Raw genomic sequence first — 17,909 nt, 5'->3', positions numbered from 1 at the left:
GGTGCGGTGAGCCCCTCTTCAAGGCCTTGAGTGTGGAGCTCTGAGGCTGTACAGCTGTTAACTAGCAGCTGCGTTCCAGGCCAGAAGTAGCTGCACTACAGTCGTCTGGGAGCCTCCGCGGTGACCCCAGTGAGGAGACAGGTGTTAAGTGCCTTGGAATATTAATGGAATATTATTTCCCTAAACAGGAAAATGTGTAATACTTTCTTTTAAAAAGTTTAATTCTTAGGATGCTTCATAGTGTTTCTTCATTATAATAGCACCGTAAAGATCAGTAGTGATATACCATCTTGATTATAACCAACACCTTTTCTTCATAGCAACCAACATCTTTTCTTCATAGCAATGTCTTAATGTGTAATTAAACATGTATTTTCGTGATTATATCAGCATGTTCCCCCTGTAAGTTCTCTGAGAGCAGGGACCATGCCTATTCTGCTCATGGGTATATGGCCAGAGCTAGCACATGCTGGAACTGAGTAGCCACTCAAATATTTGTTGAATACATGAATGAAGTCAGGGAAAGGGGAAGAATGAGGAGGGGAAGGTAATGCATCAGTGTCAGATGCATTGGGTTTGAGGTAACTGTGCTTCATTCCAGTGGAGATGATTTCAAAGCCAGTTTCCCATCTCACTGTTCGTTTGCTTGACGTACTCAATCCACACATTCAAAAACAGGGAGCCCTCTGGCTCCTTCCAATTAATAGGACATCATTTATACCTACTTTGTTTTGCCTGGGGTGGGGTGGATGTGCACAGTAATGATGTGGTTGAAGTGGCCTTTACTGTGACAATATATGACACCCTCCCCTCCCCTCTCAAGCACATACTTCTCCACAATTTTAAATATGACTCGCTTTTCCCCAATCCCTGGAATAACTGTCCCATTTATCTCAGCCTAAAAATAGACCAGGATCCGATCACAAGCCAGCCCAATTCTAGGACTTTGCTGGATACTTCCTTAACTGTTCAGTGACCAGCCAGGACAGAAATGTAGGGACCTCTCAGTCTGTTTATATCCTACTGCTAGTCTGGGCAGCTTTTTGTAAGGAGAGTGCAGAAAATCTCTCTTATTCATGTAATTAGAGTTGCCAGATAAAATGCAGGATGCCCAGTTCTGTATGAATTTCAGATAAACAATGAATAATTTTTTAGCATAAATATGTCCCATGTAGTATTTGAGATATACTGAAATTATTATTCATTGTTTATCTGAAATTCAAATTTAATTGGGCATCATGTATTTTTGTTTGCTAAATCTGGCAACCCTAGCTATAATATAACCCAACTTCAGAAGATCAAGCCCCACCATAGCTGTTTACTTTTATTATGAATTTGACATAGTCCCTTGTGTCATTTATTGCAAACTAATAATGTACATAATGATATAACACAAACAATTAACTTCAATGACCATATAAGCTTGGCCTTTTTGATACAGGCATTTATTGTAAAAAAAATCCAGTGTACTTAGCTTAAAAATAGCAAATGAAATTGGACTCCTGAGTAATCTATCCAGTACATAGACTATGTGGAAGAAGAGGGAGAAAAAGTAAAAAATTCATATTTTTCTTACCTAGGCCAAGAAACTTCTGTATATTAACATTCACATTCAGAAAGCCTGGAAACACTGTTTTGAAAATTCATTCTGGAAAAACCAAGATATGGAAATTACTGAACATGGGAAGTCTTGCTTAATTGCTCCACCATGAGTTGAATACTGATTAAACATAGAATTGCCAGAAATTCATTTACTCTTTGACTTCTATTTTGCTTGGCCCTGATATCACTAAAGAAAAAGTAAAGAATCTTGAAAAGCACTAGATGCTAAGGAAATGTTCAAACATTAGAAATTGTTTGTTTTAAAAAATAACCTAAGAAAATGCTAAGCCCTTTCTCACACATTTACTAAATTTTAGCATATTAAGGGCTATGTATGGATACTAGCATCTCAGAAATTTTTCACTTCAAAATATTTTCAACTTTAAAATAAACTGCTACTTATAGATAAGAGATATTAATTTAGACAACGATCAATGCGTCAAATATATGTATAATTTAACTGTAGTGTCATTTTAAAGGATAAGTTATTGGTCATTTCAAACAGACAACAGTCAATTTTAATTTGGGGAAAAAAAAGAAATATCCATTTAAATGCAAATTCCTCCAACAAGATCTATAGGACATACATCCATTCTTTTTAAATGATAATTTAAGGGCTTTCCTGGTGGCGCAGTGGTTAAGAATCTGCCTGCCAATGCAGGGGACATGGGTTTGAGCCCTGGTCCGGGAAGATCCCACATGCCGTGGAGCAACTAAGCCTGTGCACCACAACTACTGAGCCTGCGCTCTAGAACCCACAAGCCACAAGTACTGAGCCCGCATGCTGCAACTACTGAAGCCCGCACGCCTAGAGCCCGTGCTCCACAACAAGAGAAGCCACTGCAATGAGAAGCCCATGCACCGCAACGAAGAGTAGCCCCCACTTGCCGCAACTAGAGAAAGCCTGCATGCAGCAACGAAGATCCAGTGCAGCCTAAAATAAATAAATTTTTAAAAATGATAATAATAATTTTATTAGATATAATTGATATACCATAAAATTCACGTTTTTAAAGTTCACAATTCAATGGCTTTTTAGTATATTCACAAAGTGGTGCAACCATTACCACTATCTAATTTCAGAACATTTTCATTACCCCAAAGAGAAACCCCATTCACATTAGCAGTCACTCCCCATTCCTCCCTCCTCTTAGCTCCTGGCAACCACTAATCTATTTACTCTCTCTGGGTTTGCCTATTCTGGACGTTACATATGGGTGGAATCATATAATATGTGGTCTTTGTGTCTGGCCTCATTCATTTAACAGTGTTTTCAAGGTTTATATTTGTTGTAGCATGTGTCAGTACTCTATTTGTTTCTTAGACCAAATTATATTCAGTTGTATGGACAATACCACGTTTTGTTTCTCCATTCTTCAGTTGATAGGCATCTGGGCTGGTTCCACTTTTTCGCCATTATGAATAATGCTGCTATTAACATTTGTGTACAAATTTTTGTGTGGACATGTTTTCATTTATCTTGGGTATATATACCTAGTAGTGGAATTGCTGGGTTATATGGTAACTCTATGTTTAACTTTGTGAGGAACTTCCACACTGTTTTCCAAAGCAACTGACCATTTTACGTTTCCACCAGCAACGTAACATGGTTCCAGTTTTTTCATATCCTTGCCAATGCCTGTTATTGCCTATCTTTTTTTTTTTTAATTATAGCCATACAAGTGGGTGAAATGGTTTCCCATTATGGTTTTGATTTGCAATTCTGTGATGGCCTTTGATGTTGAGCATATTTTCATGTGCTTATTGGCCAGTTGTATATCTTCTTTGGAGAAATGTCTATTCAGCTCCTTTGCCCATTTAAAAATTATTTGTCCTTTTATTGCTGAGTTGTAAGAGTTCTTTACATACTTTAGACACAAGTCCCTTATCAGATTATAATCTTTATATATGTTTTCTCATATTGTGAGTTGTCTTTTCATTTTCTTGATTGTATCCTTTGAATCACAAAAGTTTAAAAATTTTGTTAAGGTCTAATTACATATTTTTTCTTTTGTTACTTGTACTTTTGGTGCCATATCTGAGAAACCCACCTAATGCAAAGTTACAGAGATTTACTCCTGTAGTACTTCTAAGAGCTTTATAGTCTTAACTCTTACATTTAGGTCTATGATCCATTTTGAGTTAATTTTTGTATATAGTATGAGGTAATGGTCCAACTTTATTCCTTTCCATGTGGACATCTAATCATCCCAACACCATTTTTTAAAAAGACTGTTCTTTCCTTCATTGAGTTGCTAGTGTATGGGCTTCCCTGGTGGCGCAGTGGTTAAGAATCCGCCTGTCAATGCAAGGAACATGGGTTAGAGCCCTGGTCTGGGAAGATACCACATGCCGCGGAACAACTAAGCCCAGGCGCCACAATGCAGAGCCCGCGTACCACAACTACTGAAGCCCACGTGCCTAGACCCCATGCTCTGCAACAAGAGAAGTCACCTCAATGAGAAGCCCGTGCACCACAACAAAGAGTAGCCCACGCTCGCCGCAACTAGAGAAAGCCTATGCGCAGCAACAAAGACCCAATGCAACCAAAGATAAATAAATTAATTTTTAAAAATTGCTAGTGTATAGATACACAATAGATTTTTGTATATTGACCTTGTATCCTGCAAATTTACTTAACTCATTTATTAGTTCTAATTGGTAGGTAGGTTTCTTAAAACTTTTATGTACAAAATCATGTCATGGGCTAATAGAAATACTTTTACATCTTCCTTTTCAATCCACGTTCCGTTTATTTCTCTTTTTTTTTATCTAATTGCCTTGGCTAGAACCTCTAATACAGTGTTCAATAGAAGTAGTAAGAGCAGACATCTTGTCTTGTTCCTAATATTAGTCACCATTAAATATTGTGTAGGCTGTGGATTTTATGTGATTCTGTTATCAGGTTGCAGAACTTCCTTTTTATTCCTAGTCGTAGAATGTTTTTATCATGAAAGGATGTTGGATTTTGTCAAATGCTTTTTCTTTGTATGCTGAGATGATCATATGGTTTTTGTCCTTTATTAATATGATTTTCATATGTTAAACCAATCTTACATTCCTGAGATAAATTCTACTTGGTCATGGTGTTTAATCGTTTTTATATGTTGCTGGATTCACTTTGCTAGTGTTTTGTTGAGGATTTTTGTGACTATATTCATAGAAATGTTTGTTTTCAGTTTTCTTGTGATGCCTTTGGTTTTGGTATCAGGGTAATACTGGCCTTATAAAATGAGATGGAAGTCCATCGGCTATTTTTTGGAAAAGTTTGTGAAGGATTAGTGCTAATTCTTCTTTAAACATTTGGTAGGATTCACTAGGGAAGTTGCCTGGCCTGGGCTTTTCTTTGTGGGAAGGTTTTGATTACTGGTTCAATCTCTTGTTATAGTTCTATTCAGATTTTCTATTTCTTCTTGATTCAGTTTTGGTAGTTTGGGTGTTTCTAGGAATTCATATTGCTTATCTAATTTGTTGGCATGTTGATAGTATTCCCTTATAATTCTTTTTATTTCTGTAAAGTTGTAATAGCACCTCTTTCATTCCTGATTTTAGTAATTTGAGTCTTCTCTATTTTCTTGGTCAGTCCAGCTGTCTTGTCAATTTTGTTGATATTTTCAAAGAACAAACTTTTGGTTTTTGTTTATTCTCTTTATTGTTTTTTGCTTCTCTATTTTATTTATTTCTGCTCTAGTCTTTATTTCCTTCCCTCTGCTTGCTTTGGGTTTAGTCTTTTTCTAATTTCTTAAATTGGAAGGTTATGTTACTGATTTGAGATCTTTCTTTGTAATATAGATATTCACAGCTATTAATTTCTTCCTAAGCACTGTGTTAGCTGCATCCTATAAGTTTTTGTATGTTGTGTGTTTTCATTCATCTCAGGGTATTTTCTGATTTCCCTTGTGATTTCTCCCATTAGTTAAGAATATATTGTTTAATTTCCACATATTGTGAACTTTCTAAAATTCCTTCTGTTATTAATTTCTAATATCTTTTTTTTTTTTTTTTGTCCACACCGTGTGGCTTGCGGGATTTTAGTTCCCCGACTGGGGATAGAACCTGTGCCCCCTGTAAGCACTGGACCGCCAGGGAATTCCCTCTAATACATTTTTTAAAAGGGGCATTTTTCACAGGTCTTGAAGTGAGTTTCCAGTCTGTGAAGTAATTGAATTCAGTAATTAAAGTCAGAGTATCATTTGTTACTAGAATTTTCAAATCACAATCCAACTTACTTTCCAGACATTTCGTTCAAGTTTTCCATGCATAATTCGTCTTTTGAAAAAATTTTTTAACATCTTTATTGGAGTATAATTGCTTTACAATGGTGTGTTAGTTTCTGCTTTATAACAAAGTGAATCAGCTATACATATACATATATCCCCATATCTCCTCCCTCTTGCATCTCCCTCCCTCCCACCCTCCCTATCCCACCCCTCTAGGTGGTCACAAAGCACTGAGCTGATCTCCCTGTGCTATGCAGCTGCTTCCCACTAGCTATCTATTTTACATTTAGTAGTGCATATAAGTCCATGCCACTCTCTCACGTCATCCCAGCTTACCCTTCCCCCTCCCCGTGTCCTCAAGTCCATTCTCTATGTCTGCGTTTTTATTCCTGTCCTGTCCCTAGGTTCTGCATAACCTTTTTTTTTTTTTTTAGATTCCGTATATATGTATTAACATACGGTATTTGTTTTTCTCTTTCTGACTTACTTCACTCTGTATGACAGATTCTAGGTCCATCCACCTCACTACAAATAACTCAATTTCATTTCTTTTTATGGCTGAGTAATATTCCATTGTGTATATATGCCACATCTTCTTTATCCATTAGTCTGTTGATGGACACTTAGGTTGCTTCCATGTCCTGGCTATTGTAAAGAGAGCTGCAATGAACATTGTGGTACATGACTGTTTTTGAACTCTGGTTTTCTCAGGGTATATGCCCAGTAGTGGGATTGCTGGGTCATATTGAAGTTCTATTTTTAGTTTTTTAAGGAACCTCCATACTGTTCTCCATAGTGGCTGTATCAATTTACATTCCCACCAACAGTGCAAGAGGGTTCCCTTTTCTCCACACCCTCTCCAGCATTTACTGTTTGTAGATTTTTTGACGATGGCCATTCTGACTGGTGTGAGGTGATACCTCATTGTAGTTTTGATTTGCATTTCTCTAATGATTAGTGATGTTGAGCATTCTTTCATGTGTTTGTTGGCAATCTGTATATCTTCTTTGGAGAAATGTCTGTTTAGGTCTTCTGCCCATTTTTGGATTGGGTTCTTTGTTTTTTTTGATATTGAGCTGCATGAGCTGCTTGTAAATATTGGAGATTAATCTTTTGTCAGTTTCCATGCATAATTCTTCATGATGAATAAAGAAATCCACTTTGACATAACCTTTATGGAGTGAAAGTGAACAGAAATTCTCAATGGCCAGGATTATTCATTTGATATTTACTCAGTGGTATCTTCTGTGCTGTTCTATGCCAGCCATCTGGGTTTTGTATATTTGAAGTTTTCTTGACAAAATCATCATGAGCCAGCTGTTTTCACTTATTTTTAATTTTAGGTTTCCACATGAATTACCCCCCTGGTGAATGGGTTAAAACAGTTATTGTTTATTGCACTGGGTATGTAGTCACACAGCCAAGATTTCTTTTCCAGAGATGGTTCCATGGATATATAATGTTTATTGAGCATCTTCAGTCTGCTAAACACCATTTAGAAAATAAAATTGGGCAATGCCCCTTCCCCAAAGTAAAATATACCGAAGGAGAAGCAAGAAGATTCTTTGATAAAGATGTCAAATATAAATTGTCGTTGTGGGTTCAGTGGTAATCAAGGACAGGCTCCTGGAAAATGAACTGATCACAGCATGTATTTATAAACTTGTTTCCCCTCCCTTCTGAACAAACCACATGAACTCAAGATGTAAATAGTATCACCAGTATTCTTGACTATAGTATAGATCCCACTGAAGTTGGAGCTGGAAGTATGAGCTTGCTGAAAGATAATCATTATTCAAATCACAAAATGATAAAGCCCATGGGATCTCAGAAATCACCTGGTCAAATCCCTTCACCATTTTTTTTTTAATTGGCATATGGTTGTTTTACAATGTTGGATTAGTTTCTACTGTAGAGCGAAGTGAAGTAGAGTTCCCTGTGCTATACAGCAGGTTCTCATTAGTTATCTATTTTATACATATTAGTGTATATATGTCAGTCCCAATCTCCCAATTCATCCCCCGCTCTTTCCCCCCTTGGTGTCCGTACATTTGTTCTCTACATGTGTGTCTCTATTTCATGGTTGTTGTTTTTTTTACATTAATTTATTTATATTTTACTTTGGGCTGTGTTGGATCTTCGTTGCTATGCACGGGCTTTCTCTAGTTGCCGCGAGCAGGGGCTTCTCTTTGTTGCAGTGCAGAGGCTTTTCTCATTGCGGTGACTTCTCTTGTTGCAGGGCACAGGCTCTAGAGCACAGGCTCAGCAGTTGTGGCGCACAGGCTTAGTTGCTCCGCGGCATGTGGGATCTTCCTGGACCAGGGCTCGAACCTATGTCCCCTGCATTGGCAGGTGGATTCTTAACCACTGTGCCACCAGGGAAGTCCCTCATGGTTTGTTTTGATTACCATTGAATCTACAGTATCAAGAAGAGGTCCTGGTCACTAGTTGATAGGTGAATGAATCTTCCTGAAATGTGCCTGGTCAATACTCTCTTCTCTGTCATATCAGGTCCAGACTCCTTTATCTGCCTATCAAGTCCCTCCATGATTTGTCTCCACTGTATCTATAATTATATTTCCTGTTACTCCTCATCACACATCCACCAAGTAGGCTGGTAGCCCATTCTTCCCTGCATACGTATATGCTCACACTACTCTACCAAATCCTATACATATTTTGAGGTCCACTTCATACATGCAAATCCTATATATACTTTGAAGTCCTCTTCTTCCACAAGCCTCTTTTCTAACAATTTTAGGCCACATTAGTTTTCCTTTCCTAAGATTCCTGTTATGGTTACAGTTACCATCACAGTTTACCATTTAAATGTTTAATATTTCTATATGCCTATGTAGTTTTAAAAAGTACTTCACATACTTTTTTTAAGCTTTGTAACAATCCTGCGTGGTTGGACACAAATTATTATTCATTAATTCCAGAAATGTTTTTGAGCATTTACAATGTACCAATGCCCTAGGAAGACACAAGGAATATAATAGTGGGTAAAAAAAGAAGACCCTGACCAATGTTCATAGTACTTATGAGACAGAGACAGACTTTAATCAAATAATCATGCAGTCAATGTAAGATTACAATACTAACAATTGCTAACATTTACATTTATTGAGCATTTATTATGTGGCTGGCACTGTTCCAAGTCCTTTTCACATATTAACTCATTTTATATTCTCAACCACCCTATGAAGAAAGTATTATTATTCTATGTTACACATGAGGAAAATTACAGTTATGGTACATAAAAGTGTGTGGTAACTCAGTTTCCATATATAACAAATTCTTATTGGTAGAGCCCTTAGATCAGTGACTGATGTGTAGTAAACATGTCTGAATATTAGCTATTATGATGATGATGGTGAGAGATTAAAATGGGAGAATCCTATTAGAGGCATTGAGGGGAGCTATGATCTGAAGGAAAGGCAGGTGTGAATGTGGCCAAGTGGGCAGTTGGGTGGCCGTGTTCTAAGCAAAGGCAACAGCCCATGCAAAGTCTCTGGGGGTAGAGGGGGTGGAGGGAGACCTAGAAGGCACTCATTGTGGCTGAAGCACGGCTGGAATGGAACATGATATCAGATGAGGATGCAGCCTAGATTATGCAGGGGCCTGGCCATGTTGAAGATTTTGGTCTTTAAGAGTCACCGAAGGGTTTTTAACAGGGGCTTATGTGATCAGATATGCATTTTATAGGATTATTTTGGCTACTATGAGAAGAAAGGATGGAGGGGGCTGAGAGTGGATTAGAGTAGATGATTAGGAAGATTTTACAGGAGTACACAGGGAGAGAAGATGGTAGCTTGGACAAATCTAGTGAAAGTAGAGTTAGAAGTAAATGGATCTAATATAAAAAGATGGAATTTGGTGATGGATTGGAGAGATTAGGGGTTGAGGGACATCAGGGCCTAGGTTTTTGTATAACTGTTCATTGAAATAAAACTCCTGGAAAAGGCTAAGTTTTGAGGGAGAAAATCATGAGTTCAGTTATATATACATTGAATTTGAGATGCCTCTGAGACTTCCAAGAAGAATGGATAAGTAACCTGAGTTCAGATGCATGGTCAAGGCAGAGGTCATTGATAAAGAGGTGGTGGTAAAGTCCTAGGCATGGACAAGAATATTCAGAAGTATTAACTGGAAAGAAAAGAAAAGAAGGCCTAGAACCGAGCTTTGAGAGATGCTTGGGGTTAATGCATGGATAGAGGAGGATATACTTACAAGGAGTCAGAAGGAGTGGTCAGAAGGATAAGAAAAAAACTGGGAGAGTACTGTCATGGAAGCTGGAAAAGAGAGCATTTCAAGAAGGGAGAGTGGTCAGATTGTGTCAGTTGTTGTTGGAAAGTCAATAAGATGACTGAAAAATGTTGGATTTGTTGACACTAAGATTTTATCAGTGAGACATAAGTGATCTCAATCAGAGGTCCTTCATGGGTGTGATAACGCAGGACCCCAGAGGAGAACTGGCTGAACAGTGAGTGGAAGGAAAGGAAATGAAGGCAGTTAGAGGAGTAGCTAGAAGGGAAGCTAAGATCCAGGAAGGGTTTTGTTTTGTTTTCTTTAACAGAAAAAAAAAAAAAAAAAAAAAAGAATGTTTAAAACCATTGAGGGTCCTATTCAGAGGAAAAAAAAAATTGAAAAAGATATATAGATGAAACCAGACTGTGTAGTCCACAGGGAAGAGTTCTGAGGAGGCAGGGTTGAGGGAATCCAAAACACAGGAAAAGAATTTGGCCCTAATTAGGAGGAAAGACAACCCCTCCATTAAAACAGGAGGGAAGGAAAACAGGATGGGTACTGGTGAAAGTAGGATTATATGTTTAGTACTAAGAAGGTGGAGAATGGGATAGTTTCTATTTTTTAAGGAAAGTCAATTGAGCTTCCACTGGACAGAATTTATTTTGCCTTGTTACCAGTTAAATACAGTTTACAGAAGTTGTAAAATACCTCCAAAGCAATAAAAAGCTAGAATCAGATAACGTGGAAAGGTCTGCTCTAAAGAATGCATAGTTTTCCATTGGAAACACCAGTTATATTTTTTGCTTCTCCCAAATTTCAGTACAGCTCTCATCCCAGAGGTATGTGGAACCTGAGAGTATAAACAGCACCATTTGGGTGGGGCAACAGGAAAATAGTGTCCTCAAGGGAGAGTCAGATTTTAATAAAGGTAAGAAATTGAAGAGAAAGCTTGACAATGCAGGGGCTTTTGCAGGCTGTGGATAATAAGTTCTAGAGGGCACAGTGGAAGAGTTTGGAAGGTAGGGTGAGGCTGAGAGAAAGGCAAGGTTGTAGAGAGTAATATAGGCATAATAATACATTAGCACTTTGGTTCTCAGCGGGGGAGGGTGTTGATAAAACACCAGAAGCCAGTTAATTTTTTTTTTTTTTTTGGCTGCGTTGGATCTTCCTTGCTGCGCGGGCTTTCTCTAGGTGCGGTGGACGGGCTTCTCACTGTGGTGGATTCTCTTGTTGCGGAGCACGAGCTCTAGGCACCCGGGCTTCAGTAGTTGTGGCTCGCAGGCTCTAGAGCACAGGCTCAGTAGTTGTGGCGCACGGGCTTCGTTCCTCCGCGGCATGTGGGATCTTCCCGGACCAGGCCTCCAACCTATGTCCCCTGCATTGGCAGACAGTTTTTTAACCACTGAGCTATCAGGGAAGCCCGAAGCCAGTTAATTTTTGAATTTCAGATAAATAAAGAATAGGGGATGAAAAATATATGTCCTGTTGTTTTTGTTTTTATTTTGCTTTTTTGTTTTGCTAAATCTAGTAACTCTACCCTAAGGGCACATTTGTCATGTCTGGAGAAGTTTTTTGATTGTCATAACTGTGGGGGGAAGGGTGCTATTGGGATCTGGTGGGTTGAAGCCAAGGATGCTGCCAAATATCTTAAAATGCACAGGACAGCCCCCACAGAAAGCATTTTCCAGCCCAAAATGTCAATAGTGCTCAAGTTGAGAAACCATGATGTATTTGAACAATGATCTATAAATTTTTTATCGCAAACTCTCCTTTCAACATTTAACATACACCCATGTTGTATGTATATAATGTAATACTGTCCTAATATATTTGTACATTTTTAAATCACAAAAAAGGTTTAAAAATTTAAAAACTAGGGCTTCCCCCTGGTGGTGCAGTGGTTGAGAGTCCGCCTGCCGATGCAGGGGACACGGGTTCATGCCCCGGTCCGGGAAGATCCCACATGCCGTGGAGCGGCTGGGCCCCTGAGCCATGGCCGCTGAGCCTGCGCGTCCGGAGCCTGTGCTCCGCAACGGGAGAGGCCACAACAGTGAGAGGCCTGCGTACCGCAAAAAAAAATTTAAAAACTAAAGGATGAGATGAAGCTGAAATAAACACACTATTTTAAAATATAAATTTTGTTTATTTTCTATACGAAAAGCGCTTTTTGCTCCCATGAACTTTTTTTTTTAAGCAAGAGCAATCTGACTGCTTTCTTTTTGAAATGGTGGTTTAACACACTATGATCTTATGATTTCTGAAGTTTGCCTCTATGATCTGTTTACTTTATTACTTCGTTTTAATGGAAATGAAACTCACAAAAATACAAAGGATGCAAACGGAAAATAGCGGGCTGGGCTTACTCAAACATGAAATTAATTTTTCAGTCCCGATGAATTTTACTGAAATTCATCTAGTTAATTTTTATCTTCTATATCAATCAGTTACACTTGCAAATTAATCAGAAGATGTTATATTTTTAGCAAATATATTTAAAATTCACTGGATCTCTTTTATTCGTAAGATTCTTAAACACAGTAGAAAACTATTTCCAAGGTTTTAGGCATGCAAATATGAACATTTTATAAGTGACATACTTCTATGTTTTTTGGCAAAAAAACACCCCTACCAAAATAGAAAGACTTCTAAATATCATTTTTCAAAATATTCATTTACAGTAGCTTTCAAAAAGCAGTTATTTGTCACTCATTACACTATCAACTTTATCTTGAAGGAAAAGAGTTTAAAACATTGTTTTTCAGTATCTATAGAGTTGCATACTACTGACAGCCACCTTATCATCATTAACATCATCCACATTTGAAAAAGTTAGCAAATTCAAATGCTCATTTTTTTGTAAAAGAAAAGTATACGTTATCCCTCACCACTGTCTTCCCCAGCAGAAAAAAAGAAAAGTGTAAGTTATTTGTAGATTCTGACAACTATTTTAATACTCTGACAAGAAACATTTAGCGAATATCTGAGCGAAGCCAAATATCTTTGTCAGCAATCCCCTTTTCACCATAGACCACTGTATTATGAACACTCTGCTACATAAAAGTCTTGGTTCTATAAAAATGAACATACTGATGTCATCGCTTAAGCACAAAAAGTATAATATGGGTGAGGACTATCAATCCATTTGCACTGCGGAGCTCCTATGTCTCCCTGAAGATACCAAAATGACTCATAGCCAGCTGGCATCCAGACCAAATAAGGATGCCAGTGTCCAGCTGTATGTTAAATAGTAGCAAAGCTGAATTTCTTTATTATTGTTTTAGACTTAAAAAGTATAAATAGAAATCTAACATTTTTTGTTAATATCCCAGTATACCATCACGCACACCCAGGATGTGCCTATCCTCCTCCACTGTGGGGACCATTACGTTAGAGGATGGTGTAGCTTGAGACCATTTCCACTTCTTTGCTGAGGTATGTGAGGCCAAGACAGATTGAAGTCAGAGAGACCTGGGTTAGAGCTTCCTAAAATGGCTCCATCGTTCATCAGCTGTGCAGTCTTCTGCAAATTACATAATTTCTGTGCTTCTGTTTCTGTATTTGTAAAATGGAATAATATTGTAAAGTGGAGATAATAATACCTCATGGGACTGATGTGAGGATTAAATAAAATAATGTTAACATAACCATGCCACCTCTCCTGAACACTCACAAATTGAGCCTACTCTCCAAGCCCTTGCCCTCAGCCTTGGCCTACCCATCTGTTTCACAAGGATCACGGAGGCTATCAGTTGAGAACTCCCTCAATTTCAGGCCTCCTCATGGAGGCCTCTTATCACTCCTCTTATCCAAGCACAGTGCTTTCACTGTGCAGTAGAACCATCTCACGTTACCTCCTCACATACTTTGCTCAATTAATTATCCTTTCTCCTATATATTAACCAAACCATCCAATTCTATTGGCTTTTCCCCCTAAGTTGACAAATATGTTCGTGTCTCCCAACATTGAAAAAAAAATTTTAACTTAGGTAATAAGTTAAAATCCATATTTATGCTCTCCCCAAATGTCTGAGAGGAAACCATGAATAACAGTTTTGTTTAGTATTTATAACTCTACCTCATTGTTTAAAATTCCTGCATAACATAATGTTGCATAGTCAACAAATATCTCTTGCATGTCTACATTGCTCTATGTACTGAGGGTATAGCAGTGAACAAGCTGGATAATAGTCCCTGCCCTTCAAGAGCTTACTTCCTAAAGGGAGTGTAGCACAGAAAGTCAATAAGGTAAACACATAAATATATATAATATGTTAAATGATGATAACTACTTTGAGGTTTAAATAGGGTGGAAAGAGAAAGCATCACTGAGAAAAGTGATATTTGAATAAAGATTAAAAGGTCAAGGAGAAGCCCTCAGGGATATCTGGGGAAAGAGCCTTCTAAGCAGAGAAAATAGCAAATGCAAATGTCCTGAGGCAGGAAGAATGCTTGCCATGGAGTTATAGTTACAGTGTCTATATATAGGCAATGTTATTTACTTCTCATATTCAGTCCAAGGTCCTATCTGCATAGATTGAAACCAAAAGACTAAATTGTAGGGAATTCCCTGGCAGTCCAGTGGTTAGGACTCTGTGCTTTCACTGCTGAGGGCAATGCGGCATGGCCAAAAAAAAAAAAAAAAAAAGACTAAATTGTAAAGTTAACAACCATCAGCAGTCCTTATGTAAGATAATAAGGGAAAATCAGGAGAGAGATTCTTTTTATGTACACACATAAAAAGCTGGAAGAAAATATGCATAGCTATTACTGTGCTCATTTCTGTAAGTGGTCACAAGGCCATAACTGACATTTATAAATGTTGTCTTCCACTATCCATTCATTATTTCCTTTCCCTCACCTAGAACCTCTTTTTCTGGCCTGAGTTCTTTAGCTGCTGGGATGAACCAGACTTTCATTCCTGAAGAATCTAAATGCCCTTCAGGGTCCTGCTTTTTTCTGGTTGCTCTAATTTTCCATTAATCTTTTCTATTAGATGTAGAAGTGCTGAAAGGCTTCCCAGAGAATCTCTTGGGTTCCAGAGAAACTCTTGGGTACCTGTGTAACAGAGACCCAATTCCCCCTTGTAATTAGGATCAATCACCTCACCCAGCTGAGCAATCCTTTTATTTTTTTGGCTGTGCCCCTTTCGGAATCTTAGTTGCCCGACTGAGGATTGAACCTGGGACCCAGCAGTGAAAGCGCTGAGTCCTAACTGCTGGACCGCCAGGGAATTCCCTTGAGTAATCCTTTCTTGGCTGTTGGTTCTGTGACATGAGGAGCCCAAAATGGCTAGGGGGGCATCTAACTTCCCATTCAAAAGAACTGTTATTGTGTTTCATGGTAGAAGCATTACTCTGTTGGGTACTAAGGCCTCCAAACCAACAGAATTCAAAGTTGCAGACATGGGAAGTAAAAATTCTGGAAGGGGATTATTAGGTATAAGAATGAGAAAAGCCATTTCTACTTCCAACCCTTGATTTGTGGATACATGCATTCTGGCTGTAGAAGAAATAGCACTATATATTAAAGAATATATTGAATTTTATAAGATGATCCCAGTCTTTCAAGATGCTATCTCCCCACTGGCAAGGGTGCTGAAATCAAGCCATTAGTAGGCTATTCCAGCACTCCATCAGGCCACATGCTTTTGGTTAATAAGGTATATGGAAAGATCAATGAATTTCATAGACATGAGCCCATTGTCACACTTCTTTTACAGTGAAATATGCTTCCCATTAGAAGCAACCCTGTATGAAACACCATTACAGTAAATAAGGCATTCTGTTCAAGTCTTGGATAGTGATGCTGACAGAAGCACCGTATGAGCAGGGAAGACAAATCCATACCCATAATATATGTCTATTCTGGGAAGGACAATTGCTGTTATATAAGGGGTCCAGTGTAATCAACTTGCTACCAGTCGGCTGACTGCTTCCCCTAGGAGTGTCGTATTGAGGGTCCAGTCAGTATTTATCATAGGTGTGTTAGACTTGCTGAGGAGCTTACTTAGGTCAGACTTATTGAGGGGAAGTTGATGTTGCTGAGTCCACACGACTTGGCCACATTGTACTTGAGCTCATTGAGCAAACACTATTGTGTCTGGAGAAAGAAATGAAGTGATATTCATACTAAGTGTCATTTGTCCACTTGACTGACAGCCTCCTCTGCAGTGGATGCCCTTTTGTGAGCATTTTTATGAGACACATATTACATTCTGCTTATCTGAGAGGTCCATTCACATACCTCTTCCCCATACCTTCTTTCTACTTACCTTCCAATGCTGCTGTTCTTTCCAGTTCCCTAAGCGTATTGTGAAGCTGTAAGCAACTGCCCATTAGTCAGGGTAGGTGTGTTCTGGCCATTCTTCAGTTCAGATAAAGTGGACAACCAAGTGTATTTCTTGAAGATCTGCCCACTGGGAGGATTTACTTCACCACTGTCTTTTAAGGAAACTCCTATTGGGGGCTGTAATGCTACAGCTGTGTCTTCTCTTTGGCGCAGAATATCTGTAAATCAGGCATGATTCGGGTAAATTACATGGGTTGATTTTCAAATGTTAAGCCAACTTTAAACTTCTGAGATAATTTTTGTCCTCTCCCCTTTTTCTTTTCTTTTTTCTCTTTTTTTCTTGATCAATCTGGCTAGAGGCTTGTGATTCCTATTGATCAATTTTTTAAAATAGCCTTTGTTTTCATGGATTATATGCCCATTTTCTATTTTGTTGATTTCTACTCTTATCTTGATTATTTCCTTCTATTTTCCTTGGGCTTAATTTGCTCTTGTTTTTCTAATTCCTCCTGGTGGAAACTTAGATAGTTGATTTTTGCTCTTTCTTCCTTTTGTGTGTTTTTTTCTTTTTTTTAAATATTTATTTATTTTGGCTGCACCAGGTCTTAGTTGTGACACATGGGCTTCTTAGTTGCGGCATGCATGCAGCATCTAGTTCCCTGACCAGGGATCGAACCAGGCCCCCTGCATTGGGAGCATGGAGTGTTACCCACTGGACCACCAGGGAAGTCTCTCTTATTTTTGAATGTAAAATATTTAAAACCATAAATTTCCCTCTAAAAACTCCTTTATCTGTATCCCACAAATATCAAATGTTTTATTTTCATTATCTTCTAATTTATCTTGATTTTTTGACTTGTGGATTATTTAGAAGTGTGTAGATTGATTTCCAAATATTTTGAGTTTTCTTAGAATGTTATTTATTTGTAATTTAATTCCATTGTTAGAGAAATACTCTTTAAAATTTCAATGTTTAAAATATGTTTTATGGCTTAACATGCAGTCTTTCCTGGTAAACATATCATTTGCACGTGAAAAGAGTGTATTTTGCAGTTGTTGGGTGTAGCATTCTATAAATATCAATTATGACAAAATAGGTGATAGTGTTGTTCAGTTCGTATATGTCTTTGAAGATTTTCTACCTGGTTGGACTATCAGTTGCCTAGAGAGATATGTTAAAATCTTCAATTAAGACTATGGAATTGTCCATTTCCCTTTTAAAATTTATTTTATTTATTTATTTTTGGCTGCATTGGGTCTTTGTTGCTGTGCACGGGCTTTCTCTAGTTGTGGTGAGCGAGAGCTACTCTTCGTTGCGGTGCATGGGCTTCTCACTGCAGTGGCTTCTCTTGTTGCGGAGCACAGCCTCTACGCGCGAGGGCTTCAGTAGTTGTGGCACAAGGGCTCAGTAGTTGTGGCTCGCGGGCTCTAGAGTGCAGACTCAGTACTTGTGGCACATGGGTTAGTTGCTCTGCGGCATGTGGGATCTTCCCGGACCAGGGATCAAACCCATATCCACCGCGTTGGCAGGTGGATTCTTAACCACTG

General features: G+C 38.3%; 1 protein-coding gene across 1 annotated transcript in view; it reads left to right on the top strand.

Annotated features, from left to right (window-relative positions):
* EXD2 (exonuclease 3'-5' domain containing 2) overlaps window positions 1–17,909 on the top strand; it is a 94,648-nt gene that overhangs the window by 845 nt on the left and 75,894 nt on the right. The gene's annotated exons all lie outside the window — the stretch shown is intronic.

Source organism: Stenella coeruleoalba (assembly GCF_951394435.1).
Source record: "Stenella coeruleoalba genome assembly, chromosome: 2".
Lineage (NCBI taxonomy): Eukaryota > Metazoa > Chordata > Mammalia > Artiodactyla > Delphinidae > Stenella > Stenella coeruleoalba.
Note: the sequence above shows the minus strand (reverse complement) of the source record. Positions and strands in the feature narration are given on the sequence as shown.